Consider the following 20,584-nt stretch of genomic DNA (forward strand, 5'->3'; position numbering starts at 1 on the left):
TTTCAATGTCAGAAGCCACCATAATAGTGCTGCCAAAAGAAGGGAAAGACCCTAAGGACACTGCATCGTATAGGCCAATGTCATTGTTGTGATCTGATGCGAAAATACGTGCAAAAGTATTGGCAGCAAGGGTGAATAGACATACACAAAAACTTATACACCCAGATCAATCTGGGTTTATAGCGAATAGGGCCACCAGTGTTAACATCAGGAGGGTGTATTTAAACTTACAGATTCCGACGCTAAACATGAGGTCGTGGGCCATAGTATCTCTAGATGCCGCTAAAACTTTTGATAGCTTGGAGTGGGGGTATCTATGGCGGGCTCTGGAGATGTTTGGGTTCGGACCCACCTTTATAGGTTGGGTAAAAGCACTTTATAGGACCCCTAGAGCAAAAATAAAAATTAACAACATGTACTCTGACCCGATAGAATTTGAGAGGGGTACACGACAGGGATGTCCCCTGTCTCCCCTGTTGTTCGCTTTGGCAATTGAACCATTGGCAATTGCCATTAGAGCAGCAGGGGTGATACAGGGATTTAAAAGAGAAGTGGGTGAAGACAGGATTGCATTATACGCAGATGATATCCTGTTCTTTCTTGGGGATATAGATGTATCCTTAGTGACGGCCATGAATATAGTGGAAAACTTTGGACGGATATCAGGGTTGGTAATTAGTTGGGAGAAGTCTGCATTGCTGCCGGTAGACCCAATAAGCTATCTGCTCAACTGCGGGTGGTAGACAGAATGAAATACTTGGGAATATGGCTAACAAGGGACCCAAACCAATATATAAAAGATAATCTTGCTCCCCTCCTGTTTAGATTTAGTCAGAAGCGGGACATTTGGAAACATCTACCTTTGTCAGTAGCTGGCAGAAGTAATTTAATTAAAATGGTCTGGATGCCCCAGTTGTTGTATTATTTACACAACGCCCCAGTTTGGATAAGAATGGAATGGTTCAAAAAGATTGAAACTTTATTTAGGGAACTAATATGGAAGAAGAGACAACCTTGTATAGGCCTACAGACACTGCAGTTACCAATAAAAGAGGGGGGGGGCAGCAGTCCCACACCCCCACTGCTATTTTCTGGCTGCTCAGCTGCAGCATTTGAGGGGCTGGGACAGGGTGGAGGATAGGAATAAAAAGGAGCCGATGTTGTTGCAGGGAGCTAAGCATGTTAAACTGGTGGAAGCTCTGGAAGCTGACTCATTCCTTTCTGAATGCCCTACACTAAGATTAATTACAAAGGTCTGGCAGGCAGTAAAAAAAGGAATGGGATACATAGGACCAACAGAATATACCCCACTGTGGGATAATAAGCACTTTCCAGACCTGACACCTATAGGTAAAGTAGGTGTATGGGAAAAGTGTGGTGTGGTAAGATTGGCCTAACTATATGAGGAGAGTAGGTTGAAGTCTTTTGAGGAGTTGAGGAGGGAGTATGGTGTTCCTAACCACTCGTTTTTCTGATATCTTCAGATAAGACATGCCCTACAAACACATTTTAGAAATCAAATGGTAGTATGGTGTAAAACTCCTCTTATTCAAAAAGTGGTGAATAGGGAGTCATCTAAGAGATTGATATCTGAGATATATGCACAGCTCTGCAGTAAATTTATTACTAAGGATGGATTGGTTAGCACAGTGGAGAAAGATATTAGAAGGTAGTGCCCTGGTCTCAGCGTCCCCTGCACAAAAAATGTCCCAGCTATTTTTTTTACATAGGGCTTATTATACCCCGAAAAAACTTTTTGAAATTGGTTATAGAGTAGACGCTAAACGTCCAAGGTGTCAAGAAACTGGGGATTTGATACATATGATGTGGAAGTGCCCAAAATTATTTAGGTACTGGACAGGAATAGTGGAAGTTATTAACAATACTTTTGGGACCATGCTTAAACCGGGGGAGGAGATATGTTTATTGGGAAAAATAGAAGACAGGAAGATATCAGAAAAAGTTAAAATAGCAGTGATAAGGGGCCTATTTCAGGCACGAAAGTTAATAGCCCAGAACTGGCAATCGGTAAGATCCCCCACGTGTGAAGAATGGATAAAGGTGATGGATGATACTATATGGAGGGAAAAAGTGGTATACACTAGAAGAAGGAACTTTGATGGTTTTTTAAAGTTGTGGACACCATGGTTGGATAAATTGGGTTGTCCACAATAAAGGGTATCAATGGGCACATGGTAAGAGAGAATTAAACACTGAGAGGATGATATCAGGAAGGGAGAATAGATTAGAAGAGTGACAAAGTAATCTATGTGAGGGAAAGTAGGATAATGGTAATATATTTGTTTACTAATTTCACCAAAAATAAGGCACAGTAAAAAGGTGGTTGAAAGATAAGGCACTAGGAGGGAATGTGGGGGAGGATGGGGGGATGGGAGGGGTTTAAAGGGTTATAGAAAAAAAATATATGGCTTTGTGCAATCAACTTCCTCTTTCCCACTCGGACAACCTCCTTTTGCAAGGCAACTTCTTCCACCTGCATCCGGAGATCCTGGAATTGAGGGCCTGGAAATTGAGAGGAAGAGACTGGGCAGCCTAGGGTGCTCACATGAAGTTATACAAACATTGTTGCAAGCAAGGAAGTCATCTACCAATGCCACCTACTACAGGGTATGGAAAAACTTCACCCAGCTAACAGAATCCAGCCATTTCAATCCGCTGGATCCTGGATTTTATAATGTTCTACTCTTCCTGCAGTCGGGCCTGGACTTAGGCTTACGTCTTAACGCGCTGAAAGTTCAGGTTTCGGCCTTATTAGTCTTAACAGACACACGCTGGGCACTGGAGCCCCTCATAAAAGCAGTACTAAGGTTGCGTCCTCCTAGGAAAACCCTTTACCCCAAGTGGGATCTGACAGTTGTCCTCAACGTCTTAGCCAGTCCACCCTTTGCACCCACTGAAGAGTGTACATTGGAAGATATTACCTAGAAAACAACATTTCTGATCGCCATCACATCAGAGCGTAGGGTATCGGAAATTCAAGCTTTGGGAGCTAGAGAACCCTACGTCCTGTTTTTTCCAGATAGGGTGGTTCTGCAGCCTATTCACCAGTTTGTCCCGAAGGTACCATCAGTTTACCACCTTAATCAAGAATGGGTTCTCCAGGCCTTCAAAGAAGATCCAACCTCTTCAAAACTACATGAATTGGATGTGGCCAGGTCCCTGAGGCATTATTTAGAGTTGACACAGCAATTTTACAAGGATCAACATCTGTTTATTATTCCCAAGGGTGCAAGGAAAAGAATGGTGGCCTCCAAGACCACCTTAGCCAGCTGGATAGTAAAACTAATTCAGAGGGCATATCGGGCTAGTGGGCTCCCAGTCCCAGTTGTGGTGAATGCTCATTCAACGCGAGGAATGGCCTCTTCCTGGGCAGCCTTGGCGCGGGTCTCCCCTGAGTCAGCATAGATCCGGCAGTCCTCACCTCCCGAGATTTTGGGAAAAAAATCTTAGAATTTTCAGCTCTGTAAAATCATTAAAAATCATTATCGCAGTACCTTCCCTGTAAGCGAGTTATTTACCAATGGTATGCGGCCATGGAGGCACCAGGAAAATGTAATACTCACCTTTTCGCTAATTTTCCTTTCCTGGTGCCTACCCATGGCAGCATACACCCTCCCTTCAATAATTCTTAATGTTCTGAAGACTAGTTACAAAGAATACCTGAGTGGGGGAGTAACTCTTTTTTTTTTATAGAGTTACGTGGTCCTGTGGGTTGATCGAGGGCGGAGTCATCAACCAATGGTATGTTGCCATGGGTATTCAATTTTCCATTATTTGTGTGAAAAAAAGGACGCAAATTTCATATGGGTACAGTGTTGCATGACTGAGTAATTGTCATTCAAAGTGTGAGAGCGCTGAAAGCTGAAAATTGGTCTTGGCAGGAAGGGGGGTGTAAGTGCCCTGTATTGAGGTGGTTAAGGCTGACTACCCATGGCGTATACAATTGCGGCAAAAGTCATTTTGTAATTGGATGTTAATAAAATTATCTTTCCCTTTCAATCTGCAGCTCTGTTATTTTCTGTAAAAGGCAACGCAATATGGCTACCTGCAGGCCAGATGCATGCACTAAGATACAAATCAGATTTTGAGCATTCAATGCAACAAAAATGTTTTTGATGAGATATTCCCAAAGGGAAATCACATCTAAAGGGATGAGATTTTATCCATTCATGCTGTTAGCATGAATGTAGGAATCTGTTATGCCGCGTACACACGATCAAACAATCGGGTGGAAAAGTCCAGCAAACTCAAGTCCGCCGGACAATCCCCCCGTGTGTAGCCTCCGGCATACTTTTTTGACCCGAAAGTACGGCGGACTTAGAAAGTAAATGAAAAAAGGGGGGGTTTGTTGCGCTTCCTCAATACCAAATAAACTAACAGTAATGCACAATCAAAAATAATAATATCAAAGCAAAAAGTGCAATAGTGCTTATAAACTTGAAAAAGTGCTTAGTGCTTAAAAAATTGCATTAAAAGTGCATCTGTGCATCGCATAAAATCAACTGATTCAAAGTGTCTCTGTGCATCACTCAAGTGTCAACATCAGTGATACAGTGATAGACAACTAAAATATGCAATATAAAAAATATAACTCTGATGTAAAAACAAAAGTTCAGATTTGTAAAAAAATTCCAACAAAAATTAATAGCAGCAAATAAGTGAATCTCATTAGAGTGTCCCATACATAGTCCAATCGTGAAAATTAAATGCAGTATCACAATCAAAATTAAAGTGCAGTGTGCCAAGCCAACTCTCTTCCAGTGATATTCCGTGCCAGTGCTAGTTACACTAAATGATTACCTCACAGCTGCGAGGTATGCAGCGAAAAACAGCTATATTGCAAGGAGTGCTTGAAACAGGGGGATAACTGCAGAGAGGAACTTCTGACGGTGCCAAAAACTCATCCGATTTCCTCGTGGATGTTACCAGCATAAGAGCTCAAAGGGACAGATAAATAACATCCACCATAGTGTAGCATTTAAAACCACCGATTTTATTAAAACATATAATAATCTACTCACAAGAGGAAAAAACGAATAAGGCACACAGCTGACAGTGGACCGATTTTTACCAAAAATATGTATACGTATCGGCCTAAACTGAGGAAAAATTATTATTTTTTAAAATATTTTTGGGGGATATTTATTATAGCAAAAAGTAAAAAAAAAAATTTTTTTCAAAATTGTCGCTCTATTTTTTGTTTATAGCGCAAAAAATAAAAACCACAGAGATGATCAAATACCACCAAAAGAAAGCTCTATTTGTGGGAAAAAAAAGACGTCAATTTTGTTTGGGAGCCATGTCTCACGACCCGAAATTGTCAGTTAAAGTGACACAGTGCCAAATCACAAAGTGCTCTGGTCTTTGGCCAGCCAAATGGTCTGGGGCTGAAGTGGTTAATCACGCACTTCAAAAAAACAAAACAAGAAAACCCTAATTAGAATCCATGCTCCTGGCTCCCTGCATGTAGATTAGGGGGTCAGTGCCTCTGCGCTCTTAATGGATGGGCCGCCACCGATTTTGAATATAACCAAAATACGCCCGTGCCAAGAAATTCACATTAAATACCTCTGGTGCTGTGCTTAAACATTTAAAAGTGTCCAAATTAATTATATAAACTCACCGGCTACTTTATTAGATACACCTTGCTAGGAGGTTGATGCTCCCTTTTTTCTTCAGAACTGCCTTAATTCTCCATGGCGTAGATTCAATAAGGTATTGGAAACATTACTCGCTAGCATCATGCAGTTGCTGGAGATTTGTTGGCTGTATATCCATGATGCAAATCTCTCATGTTCAAGAAACCAGTTTAAGATGATTTGAGCTTTGCGACATGGTGCATTATCCTGCTGGAAGTAGCCATCAGAAGATAAAGGGATGGACATGGTCAACAACAATACTCAGGTAGGCCGTGGCATTTAAAAATTGCTCAGTTGGTACTAAGGGGACCACAGTGTGCCAAGAAAATGTCTCCCACACCATTACACCACCAGCCTAAACCGTTGATACAAGGCAGGACAGATCAATGCTTTCATGTTATTTAGGCTAATTTCTGACCCTACCATCTAAATGTTGCAGCTGAAATCGAGACTCATCAGACCAGGCAAAGTTTTTCCAATCTATTGTCCAATTTTGGTGAGCCTGTAGACTCGGTTTCCTGTTCTTAGCTGACAGGAGTGGCACCCGGTTTGGTCTTCTGCTTCTGTAGCCCATCTGCTTCAAGGTTCGATGTGTTGTGCATTCAGTGATGGTATTCTACATATCTTCTTTGTAACAAGCGTTTTTGTTCAAAGTCACTTAAGTAGACCCCTAACATCAGGTGCCCCCCTTAAAATTAGGAGCCTCCTTCACATCTGAATCCCCTATTCACATGAGAAACACAGAGCCCCCCTTTTCACATCAGAGTGCCCCCTTAAAGTGCCCAGAGCAGGAGTGTCCCATCAGAGTTCCTAAAGCAGAAGTGACCCCTTAGATCAGTGCCCATATAGACCAGACTTCCCCCCTTAAAAGTGCCACAATTAGGAGTTCCCCTTTAGAGCTTTAATAATAAAGTCCATAAATAAACAACAGTCTCCTTTAAGTGCAAGTGCTTTGTGCAAACTTGTGCAAATTCAACTGAGGTGTGGATCTCCCAGTGCTTAATCCCGCTGTGATCACACTTTAGTGGGCAGTGGCCCCTTACCTATAGCAAGGAGGGATTCGCATAGAGGTATATAGATTTCTTTATATGTCTTCTCTCCTGGTAAATTCGGTCACCTTCTCCTTTGAATTTTATTCTTATTGACATTAATAGATAGAAAAAAGCCTTTTTCTAGTAATCAGCAGCAAGTGCATCCACAGTCAGCTTCCTTCCCGTCCCTACGCGTGACATCACATCACATAACATCACGTGACTTCATCAGGTGGTCTAATTCAGTTCGTTTTTTATGAAATTCTTTTAAAAATTTTAGTGGATTACTGGTGTACGTATCTTTTGAAATTTTTAGACGAATAGGTTTAGGGCTATAGCTGGTCTTCCGCAACGCCAGGGATAGAAATGTGTTTGGTTTATTAGCTTTCATATAAAAGGTGTGCTTGGATTTACAAAGTATTTTTTCTGCTGATTCCATTAAATCTGTTTAGACCCCTGACATCTCACCAAAGCCCCCCAAAAAATATAAAAAAAAATTGTAAACAAATTCTAAAAAATGAAAAAGTGTAAAAAAAAAAAAAAAAAAATGACTGACGCCACTCTCCCCCTCCCCCTCCCCCCCCCCCCAAAAAAAGCATTGTGATCAATTAAATAAAATAAATGATTAAAAATAAAAAAAACTACTGACAACATCCACATACCACCCACCCCTTCCCCAGAAGCACTGCAAAAACTTTTTGAAAGGGTGATTTTGCCACGGGGGGTGGGGGCGTTTGCGGGCACGAAGCACCACCTCCCTGAAATGAGTTTCTGCAGGTTGGGATGTCTGCCTCCCTGCATCCAACACCAATCAGTCCATATATTGGCTCATAGCCATACAATGAGGACATATGCCTTTGGATGCCTTATGGCAATAATGAGGAATCAATAAAGTAGGAATCACTATGCATTTCCACTCAGCCCGACACGGATTCTTATCTAACCGTGGACTGTTCACTATTTTTGATGGATTTCAATATGTATATTTAATCTATAGAGGCCGGATTCATTCTGATATAACGTATGTTACAGCCGGCTCTGTAGTGCGTTTACTACTATATATATTTTTTGTTTATTCTAAAGTTTATTCCCATGTGATCAGGAGAGGGTACCCTCTTTTTGGTCTAGGTATACTCTTTCTTATTTTCTTGTATATCATTTGTTTATTATTAGGGTGGTTCACTTATATCACCTCTGGAGAGTGTTTACTTATTTGCACATTTATAAGACGCACTTGGCACTTTATGATCAATTCACTGTTTTTTTTGGCTTTGCACTCAATTGAAGCAGTTGTGTTTCCGTGGAGGTTTTCAATTGACTCTGTAGTGCGTTTACTTTTTTTACTTTTTTTGCATTTTTTCTGCACTTTATCAAAATAGTAATCTTTTAAGAGACTGTTTTTAGTGGCCAGCTTTATTAGTGCTGCCCATCTATGATGGACACTAAACTCACCTACCTGACACACTGACCTCATCTACCTGACACACTGACCTCACCTACCTGACATACATACACTGACGGACAGTAGAGACATACAAACACTGACCTCACCTTACCGGCTACCTGACATACATACACTACACCAGGGCTATGCAATTAGGGGACCTCCAGCCATTGCAGAACTTCAAGTCCCATGAGGCATAGCAAGACTGACAGCCACAAGCATGACACCCAGAAGAAGAGGCATGATGGGACTTGTAGTTTTGCAACAGCTGGAGGTCCGCTAATTGCATATCCCTGCACTACACTGACCTGGCTAACTGACATACACTGACCTCACCTATGATGAGTATTATATATACCCTTGTTTAAGTCAGTAGTAATCTTATGCAGGGAGCAAAATAGAATATATGCATGAGCATTGCGCACACACACCCCCTTTGTGCAATGCACACACCAAACACATTGGCAGAAGAGTAAACTCAGACTCAAGTAAAAAAATATGCATACAAAATGTCTTAATAAGTTGTAATTTTATTATACTTAAAACAAAGTTATCAACATCCAATACAAGCAGATGCTGGTTACACACCAATTCACTACTTAAAAGTGAAAGGTACTCACTAATGTGAAATACACATCTGTTTAAATATAAAATTCCAAAACTACCCATAAAATGCAGCTTACACACATCAATTCACTACTAGAAGGGATACTACAGGTAATCAACAACAAAACTAGCTTAATCAGTTTGTGTATAGACCATACACCTTGACTATAGTATGACTGATGTAGCTCAGCTGCTGTACCAACCACCCAACTCCATACCTTGCCCCTTCCCATTAAATGATACCACACCTTCCTTTTGGAGTATTTAGTGGCCGTGGCAGCCTCTTTATTAATCAAAATAATAATTTAACATGTAACAAAAAACATCAACAAAACATAATTTAACTTCAAAACCCTGAGCGCGTTGGTCATCTGCAGGAAATTCCCCCTCCCCACCCCATTAGCATATCGATCCAAAACAAGCACTGCGGTAATATTCCTGTAACTAGGCCTCAAGCTGACATGCTAGCTCAAAGACACCCAACTCTTTTACCACAGTGCACCCATTCACCAGCTGCCATATAAACCCTCACTATATGGCATATCAGCAACGAGCCCATATCTCCAATGGGTCCCCCATCAACGTCTCTGTGGGGAGGGGTTATCTTCCTGTACCTGCATTGACCAACACCCGCCAACCGCTACGACATCCATCACTGCAAACCTGAAAAAGAAAATGAGTTAGCCTGTCCTCCCCCCCCCCCCCCCCCCCCACAGTCTCCATCATAACCACTCCACCCAATGTAAGGGAGGGAGGGTGGGAACTTCCTTTCTCCGACTGACGCTGGGGCATAGAGCGCACACACATCCTCACGCTGACTCCGCCCCCAGCTGCACCAGCCAATCGCCGCAGTCCACTATTCTCATGCCAGCCCTTCTCCTACTCTGCGTTCTCGTATACGGGCTGTACTTGACTATAGTATGACTGATGAAGCTCAGCTGCTGTACCAACCACCCAACTCCATACCTTGCCCCTTCCCATTAAATGAGACCACACCTTCCTTTTGGAGTATTTAGTGGCCGTAGCAGCCTCTTTATTAATCAAAATAATAATTTTTTTTTTTTTTTTTTTAAACTTAGATTTTTATTGATAATATTCGCGGTACAGAGGCATAGACATGTTTCATAGAAAGGAAGGTGTGAATACATGTTATCACGTAAATAGAGCAAAAGAGAAAGACCAGGTTACAGAGTTATGTTTGTCGACATCGACTGGTATTAAGACTGCTAACAACATTGCTGAGATAATAGAAAACATATCAACATACTTGGATATAACACATCAAAATAATAATTTAACGTAACAAAAAACATCTACAAAACATAATTTAACTTCAAAACCCTAAACGCGTTGGTCATCTGCAGGAAATTCCCCCTCCCCACCCCAATAGCATATCGATCCAAAACAAGCACTGCAGTAATATTCCTGTAACTAGGCCTCAAGCTGACATGCTAGCTCAAAGACACCCAACTCTTTTACCGCAGTGCACCCATTCACCATCTGCCATATAAACCCTCACTATATGGCATATCAGCAACGAGCCCATATCTCCAATGGGTCCCGCATCAACTTCTCTGTGGGGAGGGGTTATCTTCCTGTACCTGCATCGACCAACACCCGCCACCGCAAGCAAGGATAACACCTTATCCTTGTGAGCACCGCCACACCTTCAAGGCACGCTCCACCCCATCCTGTATGCCCAAAGCCCACAAATCAGTGCCCACATCATTGAGGTGCACACCATCCTCTTTTAGGTACCGCCACGTCTCCACCTCCAACTCCAAATGCCGGACCGCCAACCCCCCATTGCGCACCACAAAACGGCTAACCTCTTGATTAATATTTCTACGGGCCTTGTTAATTTTGCCACAGACCTGGCAAACCTCCACTTGGTCCTGGCTATAATGTCAGACCACACTATAATCATGTTGGGGAAGGCCGCCCGCAGTCGCAAGAAATCATGCTTGATGTCCCGCGTAACATCCAACTTGGTGCGGAGGCCCAAATCATTGCCCCCTACATGTAAAATTAAAACATCCGGGGCCCTGTCAAACCCCGCAAAACGGCACACTTCGTGCACCATCCTGCTCCATAGCATGCCTGGAAACCCAAACCATTTCACACATGCCTCAAGTCTGGATATCCCCAACTGTCTGCCCTCTGGCCTAACATCACCCCTCCTGGCTCCCCAGCAGAGTATGAATGGCCCAAAATCCAGACCAAGCCTGGCGCTGCATCTGAAAGAAAGTAAAAACACATACCCAAATCACAGTAACTGCACATATGTAACACAAACCCATGCCAACACGTCCCCTAGCCCCCCCCCCCCCGGCTAAACACCCACCAACTCAGGCCTCACATAAGATTTAAACCTCCGAGACTCCCAGCGGCCAATCCTCTTAACCGCCTCCTCGTCCAAACCCCACCTTACCGCCTCCGTCGCAGCCCCAATCTGGAAAGAGTGGGAGGAAAACTTTTCCCCTTCCAAACCCAATGCCTTCAGGCACTTCTGAAAAACCCCTATAAACTGGTATCTCGATACAAACTCCCCATTCCCATGTATCAACAACGGGCCTGGACTATCCGGCCGAGCGTTCAAAAATTCCCTCAAAACCAAGACCGGGCAAAGCTCGCACTCAGGAATCACGAACACCACAACTTCCTTCCCTTTGCCCTCCTGATCCATCTTTGATCTCCTTATCCGCATGCGCACTCGGTCATCCCCACAGTACACCTCATCAAAAAACAAACCCCCCGGGCCCCTTCTTAGAAGGGCTGACCAATTACCCTATCCGAAAAGCACCAAAAAACGCCAACACAAACGCGGCCTTGAATAACACTCTTTCGTAATCCGAAAAACACACAACCCCCAACCGACTACAAAGTCTACCCAACAACTCAAAAGACACCGGTCTCCTGTCATCCTTCATCTTTCTCCCCTTCCAATAGCCCTTCATAGCCTGCCTTACCCAAAAGTCTTTGGTGAAGTCTTGCTCCCCTTTCAGCTTGAACCAAAAGGCCAAACCAGCCAACTTCTGCCCCATTCGGGAAACTGAAACCCCCTGCTCCATGTTCTGGGATACAAAATAGATCACCATCAGCCGCCTGTCTCGCACGTCCGCCCCCACCTGGAACCCCAAAGCCTCCCATTCCGCCCATGTTTTCTCGTACGCCGACCAAGTGCCCCCACTCAACGACCGTCTGATCCAGTCGGAGGCTCGTCCAACGCAATTCTCCACAACTCTTCCGGGCATGGTGCCCCATGAACATCCGCCGACGGCGCCAGCTCCCGGGAACCTGTCCCACTGAAAGCGAGACAATGCGTCAGCCACAACCTTCTCCACCCCAGGTAAGTGCACCGCATGTATAAAGATGTTCAATTGCATGCATCGCAGTACCAAATGTCTAACCACCGGCGGCGACGCGGCCGACACCCGGTTGAGGACCTGCACCACACCCAAATTGTCCACATGGAAGCGAACCTTCCGATCCCGGAAGGATTCCCCCAAAGTTCCACAGCCAGTACCACTGGAAAGGGCTCCAACAGCACCATGTTCCGCAGCAACCCCCCACCTGTCCATGCAGCGGGCCATGGGCCCGGACTCCACTTTCCTTGGAAATAGGCCCCGAAACCCATGGACCCGCCACATCCGTGTAAAGTTCCAAATGAAAGTTGCTCACCGGCCCGGCCATCCATAGTGCCTGACCGTTGAAACGTTCTAAGAACACATGCCAAATCCATAGATCCTCCCGATGATCCTTCGACAGACTCACAAAGTGTCTCGGGGAATCCACCCCCCCATACTGGACGCTAGCCTCCTATTGAAGACCCTACCCATGGGTATGATCCTGCATGCGAAATTCAATTTTCCCAGCACAGACTGAAGAGTCCTGAGCTGCACCTTCCGCAAGCCCACCAACCCCCGTATCTCCGCCTTCAGCGCTTCCAACTTGTCCGCCAGCAAGCGACACTCCATCGCCTCCGAATCCAATACAATGCCTAAAAAACTGATCACCGTCGTCGGCCTTTCGGTCTTCTCCGGGGCCAGAGGGATACCGAAACTCCGTGCCACCCGCTCCAGCGTTGTCAAAAGTACTGCGCACAGTGCCGACTAGGCCGGACCCACGCACAGGAAATCATCGAGATAATGGATGACCGAATTCACTCCCGCGACGTCTCTGACCACCCATTCCACGAAGGAACTGAATTTTTCAAACAGTGCACACTAGATGGAGCATCCCATGGGCAGGCACCGGTCCACATAGTACTCATCCCGCCACCGGCAGCCCAAAAGCCGAAAACTCTCGGGGTGCACCGAAAGCAAGCGAAAGGCCGCCTCAATATCCGTTTTAGCCATCAAAGCCCCCCGGCCACAACGCCTCACCCAAAACACCACCCCATCAAAGCACGTGTAGGAAACCGCGCTCAGCCGGGGGTCGATGGCATCATTTACCGAACCCCCTTTCGGGTAGGACAGAAGGTGGATTAAATGATACTTACTCGGTTCCTTCTTAAGAACCACCCCCAAAGGCGATACCACCAGGTCCGGCATGGGTATACCGAGAAAGGGCCCGCGATCCTCCCCAATGTCACCTCGCTTGACCCTATCGAGATTGAACTTTTCCAGGGGCAGCAGAGGAAATATCTCCACGTATTCCCCTTTCCATATTTTTTCCCTAACCTCTTGTTTCAAATGCGCACCCAGCGGCCCCTCAAAACACACATACACCTCGCATCGCGCCGCGTCCGCTAACCTGACCAGGTCCTGTTTTTTGCCCGCGTCCCCCGTTTTTCCCCCGGGGTGCCAGCTGGTGCTGCCAGCGCGGCTGCCACCACCTGGTCCCCCGTGCCTGGAGCCGTGACCGCCCCGGACGCAGCCGGTGGGGTCGCCCCAGCTGTCACCCCCCCATCCACTGGCGGTGTCGCGCCCGCAGCCCCTGACCCACCCGCAGGCCCCCGGGCACGGTCCCCCGGAGCGGTCCACGCCGTCCCCGGACCCGCCCCCCTAGCCTCCAGCCTGCGACTAGTTCCTTGAGTCCCGCCAGGAGGCCCGCTAGCCCCCCATCTGCTGGAATGCGGTCCCTCCCCAACTGTGCCAGATGCGGGGCAAACGGGGCAGCGTCCCCCCCGCCGCGGGCAACCCCCATTGCACCCTCCTCCCCCTCACTACCCGACCCCCGCCAACCAACCCGCCCCAAGGACCCCTGAATAAAAGCTGACTTACCGGGCCGCCTGGAAGAATCGCCTCCAGCCGCCGAACCTTCACCGACCACTGACGGAACGCCACTCGGTCCTTCCTCCTCTGACGACGACAGTTCGCCTTCCGACTGGTCCGGGGTTGCTTCTCGGCCTTTTGGCTAAGATCAAGTGTAGTATCTGTTCTTATCAGTTGCCAAAGGAGGCGCTGTTCCATCCCTATTCGAGAGGGTTTGGGCGGCGCTCTCCGATGGCGTAATTTGCATCCGGAAGGACGGTTTCGGTAGGGGCCACGTCGTGCCGCCCGACAGTAAACTGGGGGGTGATGCATGGTCGAGTCTGAGCCGTCTGGAAGGATGCTCCTGGTGAGGATGGGTGCTGCCTGGTCTGATCCAGAGGGTCGGGTACCTGGCCTTCTGGCCTGGATTGGGGTGGTTCTAGCCCCGGACAGTTTTTCGGGAGGGAAAACCGGCTGCTCCCTAGGTAGGGGGGAGGAGCGGTTAGTACTTCCCGAATGTAATTAGGAAGGAGTGACGGAAGCGACGGTGGAGCCTGATGGTAAAGGGCTCTCACCAAGCTTCCTGATCTTCATGCCTTCCTGTCTGGGGTGGGGGCTGCTGTGGTCCGGACCGTGGGTCAGGGAGGTCTTGAAAGCCTATGGAGTATGTGCCCCTGGAGTGGCAGTCCTGGGTGCCTAAGAATTACTGTGAATGAGGGTCACTTTGATTTTGGGCACCAAGGTCACTGCACCATAACACGCTTTTTTAGCACCTGCCTCTTGGGCCGGGCCTTTTGGCTGGGACCAGAGGAATTTTTTATTCCTGGCCGGAGGGCCTGGTCGTTGTTTCACACAACGATCACCTTTTCACTCTCCTCTCCACTATCCCTTCCCCATTTTTTATTTATTTTCAGTGTGTGTTTTGTCACGTCTTGTTTTGTCACTTTGCACGTTTGCTGTGATGAGTAGGGTCACAGGTTCTAGGGCCTGTCCTGAAAGTCTAGGGAGGGGGTGGACATGGCCTTTTGGCTTAGTTTGCCCTCTTCCTTAGGGTTGGGGTCTTCCTTCGGGGGAGCCTCACCTAGTATTTGGGTGGGTCTGTTTCGGCAGACCTTCCAAAGAACGGGGTCTGACTGGTTTCGGCCAGGAAGACCAAGTTTAAGTGTCCTTGTCCCTGTCAGGAGCCTAACACCCCGGGGGATTCAGGACAAGGTCCTCTGATTTTAGAGGACTTGTGTACCCGTCTGCACTTTTTTGTGTCACTCTTTATGTGTGTGCACATTTTTTATGCACCGGGTGAAGTTTTTTGGAGTGTGTTTTGCACGCCACATACTTTAAAAAAATAAATAAAAAAATCTGGTGGTGCAGCTGTGCATGTTAGCCAATCAGCTTCTAACTTCAGCTTGTTCAGTTCAGCTTTCACAGTACCACCTGGAAGCTGATTGGTTGCTATGCACCGATGCACCACATTTTGCACTCTCCCGTTTTAGAAAATCAACCCCAATTTACAATAAAGGAAGTGTAAACATTGGATTTCTCTTGACAGCAAAATTTTAGGGAGGCTGTGTGAGTCACTGACACAAGGCATGACTAGGCTCAGGCTGAAAGATAAAAAAAAAAAAAAAACTAGAAATCTGGGATTAAACTGCTAAATGGCAGAGAATTGAGCAGGGAGAATGCATGCTAGATTGCAGGGGCATGATTAATACACCAAAACTGCTTCATTAAGCTAAAGTTATTTTGGTGACTATAGTATACATTTAAATATGTAGAACTATCCCACTTTTAGGCCTGATTCACACCTATGCATTTTTAATGCTTTTTGCAGATTTGCACTACAGAATGTGCTCCATAGGAAACCATGTTAAATGGACTGTAGTGCAAATCTGCATAATGCAAAAAGCACTAAAAATGCATAGATGTGAACCAGGCTCAAGGATCATAGAAGTAGACTGGAATGAGAAAATACCCTAAACATGCCATGTTTAGGTTATTCTCTCCTTCCAGTCTACCTCAATAAACCCATGCCGCATGGGTGTCTTAGGCAATATTTTTAAAAAAAAGCGAGACCCTTAGGAAAGGATGGAGGGGCTGCATGACTAGGGGAAGGAACATGGGGTCAGCTATCGGTCAGCTAGGTCAGTGTTGGGACAAGGAAGGGAGCTCTTACCTGATTGGTGCTCAAAGTAAGAAGGGGCTGGGTCCAGTGGAGGGAGTCAGGTGGACGGGGGGTCTGATGCATAACGTGTTTGATTCGGGTATATTTGCCTGAATGATGTATGGTGTTCATTTGTCACAGCAGTGGACGGTTCAAGGGGTCTTTGGGGGGGTCAGTGAGGAATTACGTGGTTACAGGATTAGTGGGGCCCATCTAAGGTATGGCGCTTACACTTGGTTAGCGACGGTTCTCCCATGAGCTGGGTCCCCTGGGGGAAGGTAATATGGAAGTATGGGTGACGTCATAGAGTCCTCGAGCCGGTCATGGCACAGCTGAGGGCATAGACCATTACAGTTAAAATTATGCCTTAAAGACACCCAAAGACCTCTTGTTACGGGTATTGTTTTACATGTTTTTAAGTAATGTTATTTTATTCTTCGGTTAATAAAATTTGGCTGCTGTGGCCATTTAAAACCCATGTCACGCAGTTTGTGTTTTTAATTTAATGATAAGTCCCAAGGTTGACGAATCCTATAGTCAAGTAAACCCTGATGGGTTTACTTCCTCTTTGTCTCCCTGCAAAGGTAAAGCATAATGGACTATTATGCATCGCATAGTAGCTCATTATGTGTCACTTACCTGAGCCAGGAGCCAGCGATGTCACCGCTGTCCCCTGTAGCACGGAGCGTGCATCTTCTTCTGGGTATCGCTGCTCCAGCGATCTGAGTGGCTGGAGCATCGATGACGTCACTGACGGGAGCCTTATGTGACACATGTTTGCCTTCACTTGCGGCATGCTCAGTGTGCCTGTGCCGTTGTCTACGGCACGCATGCGCTGTAGACAGCGGTGCCCTATTTTTGTAAAATATCTCCTTAACCGTGTAAGTTAAGGAGATATTTCTTGGACCTACAGGTAAGCCTTAATCTAGGCTTACTTGTAGGCCAAAGTGGTTTGTAAGGGTTTACAACCACTTTAAGAGACGTGTTATACAAGACTCATTTAACACATAATGGGTTTATTCAATAAAAGCCAAACTATGGCAAAGAGCAAAATGCCGGTAAAAATAGCTAATATGGAGAAATTATCAAACTCGCCTTGCAGCCACGCCATGCCATAGCTTGGCAATTTTAGCTTGATCTTTGCCTTTTTGATTCTGGTTCACTAGAATTTGGAGTTTAGGGAAAAAAACAACCAAAAAAAGTGCAAGGTACACTACTCACTGATGTGAAATAAACATTGGTTTAAAATAATAAAGTTCAAAACTATCCATAAGAGGATAGTTAAGGTATCCCCTAATTAAAGGGATACTATAGGTAAGAGGCAACAAAATTAGCTAATACATTTGTGTATAGACCACCCATACACCTTTAGTTTCTCTGCCATTTAGGCGTTGAATCACTTTTGTTTCTGTCCATGGAATGGATGCAGGCAGCCCTAGTTACACCTACCCTGGATGTGACTGACACAGCCATGAAAAAAAAGGAATTTGCTCACTGTAGATGTTTTTAATCTCCTCTGTTAATTGAACCTTAAAGTGGTGTTGCCACCAAAAAAAAAAAAAAAAAAAGCTCAAAATTCATTAAAAAAAAGAAAAAATTTAAAAAAAAAATTTACTCACCTCTAAATGCCTGTTGCTAGGGGGTTTCTCGTAGTCTGCCTTCTTCAATGCTCGGTCTGGTGACATCACTTCCCCTCGCACTGCACAGTCATCTGGGACATGTCACGTGTCTCAGATGACTGTGCGGCGTATCACGCCGCTCGCGCAAGTGCAGTGGGTGCCTGGCTGTGAAGCCACAACTGGGTGCCCACAGTAAGAATGCCCGCACCATGAGCGGAGCGGGGAACGAGGGGGGCTTAGTTCCCGCGCATCGATGGACCCTGGGACAGGTAAGTGTCCGAGTATTTAAAGTCAGCAGCTGCAGTATTTGTAGCTGCTGACTTTTAAAAAAAAATTTTTAGGGGGCACCCCAATTTAAGCACACACAGGTGTTGGCTCCTAAAAGCAAATTACAGTGCAGGAGATGATACATTTTAAACACAAAACAGTAGAGTGAAAAATCTGCTGCAGCTGTGCACAGTAGCCAATCAGCTTCTAACTTCAGCTTGTTCAGTTCACCTTTCACAATACCACGTGGAAGCCGATTGTTACTACTATACACAGATGCACCACATTTTGCACTCTCCATTTTTACAAAATCTACCCCAATGTACAATAAAGGAAGTCTAAAGATTGGATTTGGATGTCTCTTGACAGCAACATTTTAAGGAGTCTGTGTGAGTCACACAAGGCAGGGTTATGACTAGGCTGACAAACAAACCTAAAAACATGATTTAACTGCTAAATGGCAGAGAATTGAGCAGTGAGACAGAATGCAGGATTAAGACACTAAACATTTTTCATTAAGCTAAAGTTATTTTGGTGCCTATAGTATATCTTTAAAGAGTGTAGATAGAACTATCCCCCTTTTAGGGTCAGACTCATAGAGGTATACTGGAAGGAGAGAATACCCTAAACATGGCAAGGGTTTCTTAGTCAATATTTAACACATAACAGTGGTTTATTCAATAAACTCCAAATGATAGCAAAGATCAAAATGGAGGTAAAAATAACCAATATGGAGAAATTCTCCAACTCGACTATAGTACTAATAGTCATAGCTTTAACTTTGCCATTTGTATTTTGGTTCACTACAATTTAGAGTTTCTTGAAAAACTAAAACTAAAAAAAAAAAAAAAAAAAAAGGGCAAGGTGCTTCATGAGTTGGAAATACACCAGTTTAAAACTTAAAATAAAAGTGCAAACAATTTGTTGTAGTAAAACTACAATTACAACTCGTTAACCATATAGTAAACAATCTGTACTATAGAGTGCCATCATTTTTAAGCTGTAGTATAGTATTACAATATTCCATTTTCAGTAACTAATTTTTAATGTCTGAGCAAGACAGAGAAGAGATTGTTTACAAAAGTGACACGCCAGAGAATCTTTTTTGGATATTCTGTTATTGCTTCTGCACTTAGAACATTTCCTGAGATTTTGTGAACTGAAAGATTTGACAACACTTGTGTCAGGTTGAACATTGCTTGCACAGATACGAAGTTGCTGCCTTCTTTTATCCCTTCCTTGCTTTGTCTGCTATTATGGCATACATTCTCAATTAAATACACTAACGATTGTACTTGTCCAGACATTGTCTTACTGTAATAAATAGTTTTGCAATAAAGGGGTACATATACAGTGCCTTGCGAAAGTATTCGGCCCCCTTGAACTTTTCAACCTTTTGCCACATTTCAGGCTTCAAACATAAAGATATAAAATTTGAATTATTTGTGAAGAATCACCAACAAGTGGGACACAATTGTGAAGTGGAATGAAATCTATTGGATAATTTAAACTTTTTTAGCAAATAAAAAACTGAAAAGTGGTGTGTGCAAAATTATTCAGCCCCTTTACTTACAGTGCAGCAAACTCACTCCAGAAGTTCAGCGAGGATCTCTGAATGATCCAATGTTGTCCTAAATGACTGATGGTGATAAATAGAATCCACCTGTGTGTAATCAAGTCTCTGTATAAATGCACCTGCTCGGTGATAGTCTCAGGGTTCTGTTGAAAGCGCAGAGAGCATCATGAAGACCAAGGAACACACCAGGCAGGTCCGAAATACTGTTGTGGAGAAGTTTAAAGCCGGATTTGGATACAAAAAGATTTCCCAAGCTTTAAACATCCCAAGGAGCACTGTGCAAGCGATTATTTTGAAATGGAAGGAGTATCAGACCACTGCAAATCTACCAAGACCTGGCCGTACCTCTAAACTTTCAGCTCAGACAAGGAGAAGACTGATCAGAGATGCAGCCAAGAGGCCCATGATCACTCTGGATGAACTGCAGAGAACTACAGCTGAGGTGGGAGAGTCTGTCCATAGGACAACAATCAGTCGTACACTGCACAAATCTGGCCTTTATGGAAGAGTGGCAAGAAGAAAGCCATTTCTCAAAGATATCCATAAAAAGTCTCGTCTAAAGTTTGCCACAAGCCACCTGGGAGACACACCAAACATGTGGAAGAAGGTGTTCTGGTCAGATGAAACCAAAATCAAACTTTTTGCCCACAATGCAAAACGATATGTTTGGCGTAAAAGCAACATAGCTCATCACCCTCAACACACCATCCCCACTGTCAAACATGGTGGTGGCAGCATCATGGTTTGGGCCTGCTTTTCTTCAGCAGGGACAGGGAAGATGGTTAAAATAGAGGGGGAGATGGATGCAGCCAAATACAGGACCATTCTGGATGAAAACCTGTTGGAGTCTGCAAAAGACCTGAAACTGGGATGGAGATTTATCTTCCAACAAGACAATGATCCCAAACATACAGCAAAATCTACAAAGGAATGGTTCACAAATAAATGTATCCAGGTGTTAGAATGGCCAAGTCAAAGTCCAGACCTGAATCCAATCGAGAATCTGTGGAAAGAGCTGAAAACTGCTG

General features: G+C 44.9%; 1 protein-coding gene and 1 pseudogene across 1 annotated transcript in view; both read left to right on the plus strand.

Annotated features, from left to right (window-relative positions):
* LOC143934093 (sulfotransferase 2A1-like) overlaps positions 1–20,584 on the plus strand; it is a 448,037-nt gene that overhangs the window by 181,915 nt on the left and 245,538 nt on the right. The window lies entirely within an intron of this gene.
* On the plus strand, positions 14,080–14,187 carry LOC143934660 (U2 spliceosomal RNA; annotated as a pseudogene).

The sequence above is a fragment of the Lithobates pipiens genome, unplaced genomic scaffold (assembly GCF_037356315.1).
Source record: "Lithobates pipiens isolate NorthernLeopardFrog02 unplaced genomic scaffold, aLitPip1_a1.2 Scaffold_27, whole genome shotgun sequence".
Taxonomy (NCBI): domain Eukaryota; kingdom Metazoa; phylum Chordata; class Amphibia; order Anura; family Ranidae; genus Lithobates; species Lithobates pipiens.